A 1653-nucleotide genomic window follows, 5' to 3' on the forward strand; every position below is an offset into this window, starting at 1 on the left:
TCTTCTCTTGCACCGGCTCCTCTTTTTGGTAGAATCCTCTCCCTTTTTGCCTATACTTCTCCTCCTTGGCCTTCTTGTACTCTTCATAAGGCAGCCACTCCTTCTTTTGTTTTCGCCAGTCTTCTTCATACCGGTCACCGCTCGAATAACATACTTGTGCCTTTTTGTTGCCGTGCTCATCTAAATCACAATCCTTAGTGAGGTGAGGTCCATTGCAGTTTTCACAACCCACCCGTATGGCATGGATAGTTTGATCCATTTTGTCCATTCTTCTATCCATGGTTTTTAACATGGCCATGACCGCGGATAAATCTTCAGTAGCAGCATATGCGGCTCCCCTCGTGACATCATTCCTTGGGTTGTGGTATTCTCTAGAGTGTTTAGAGAATTCTTCAATTAATTCTTTGATTACCGGGGGTGGCTTCTTCGTAAGTGGGCCCTGTGAGTCTAGCAGCTGCCGGGTCGTAACATTGACTCCATCATAAAAGATGGACACTTCTTGTTGGCTATTTAGATCATGGTGTGGGCAATTTCGTAGTAAACTTTTGTACCTCTCCCATGCTTCATATAAAGATTCTCCAGCTTGTTGTTCAAAGTTTGCAATGGCCTTCTTGAGTTTGGCTATTTTGGATGGTGGGCAAAAGTGATCTATAAATTCTTCCTTCATTTTGGCCCAAGTAGTGACTGACCCGGGAGGAAGTGATTTGAGCCAGTCTTTAGCAACACCCTTGAAGGTTACCGGAAGCATCCGAAGTAGTTGAGTTTCGCGGGTTACATTTGGAATGTTGAAATAGTCAGCAACATCATTTACTTCATCCAAATGTTTGTAGGCATCTTCATGATCTTTCCCATAGAAAGGTATTTCCTTAAGCGCAGCTAGGATATGACCTTTTAGTTCGAAGGTAGCAGTTGCGGGAATTGCGGGTTGCACAAGTCCCGGGCCATGGTCGTCGCGCATCCTCTTCTTCCATTCCCCCATGGGAATTTCATCAATGTTAGCCATAGTGAATGCTAACTCTTCCTCCGATCCGGTTTCTTGTTCGTACGTTGCCTCCTCTTCTTCCTCGGTCTCGTATCCAATATCTTCTTGGATTGGCTTTTCAATTGTTAAGGAAGCGCTTGAAGCTCCGGATTTGCTGCTCTTCTTTTTTCCGAAAACAGTCTTCAAGTTGGACAATGGTGATTTCTTTGGTGTGCTTGAACTCTCCACGTCCTTCCCTTTGTTTCTTTTCAATTCGGATTCGGGGTCTTCAAACGGGGGTACCAGTGGCGTGTTTGCTCCTCTGGTCATGAAAGTCCTGAAATTAATCAAATAAAAGCGTAAAAAGAACAAAAAAAAAATTGCAAACAACTAAAAGAAAAAAAATCTAAATGAGCTGTTACTCGCCGAGTAGTCGCGAGTGCACTCGGCGAGTAGCAGTGATTTTTCAAATAAAGTTTCTAAGTTTTAAATCTAACTAAAACAGATACTAAAACCTAATTGCTATTTACTAAACTGCAATAAATGAACTTTATGCAAGTAAACTCACACAAAGGATCGAAAAAAATTAGGAATTAGCTTAATTATTTAGAACCGTTCCCCGGCAACGGCGCCAAAAACTTGATGTGTGTAAATTCAACTAGTTTTATCCCTACTTTTTATTAATAATTTGA

At 41.9% G+C, this 1653-nt stretch overlaps 1 non-coding gene across 1 annotated transcript; it reads left to right on the forward strand.

Moving 5' to 3' along the window:
• Positions 1-512: 512 nt before the first annotated feature.
• Positions 513-619, forward strand: LOC128133139 (small nucleolar RNA R71). The gene has a single exon (XR_008231317.1). It is a non-coding gene; the product is annotated as a small nucleolar RNA R71 (small nucleolar RNA).
• The last annotated feature ends 1034 nt before the right edge of the window (positions 620-1653 follow it).

This window comes from Lactuca sativa, chromosome 3, assembly GCF_002870075.4.
Source record: "Lactuca sativa cultivar Salinas chromosome 3, Lsat_Salinas_v11, whole genome shotgun sequence".
Classification (NCBI taxonomy): domain Eukaryota; kingdom Viridiplantae; phylum Streptophyta; class Magnoliopsida; order Asterales; family Asteraceae; genus Lactuca; species Lactuca sativa.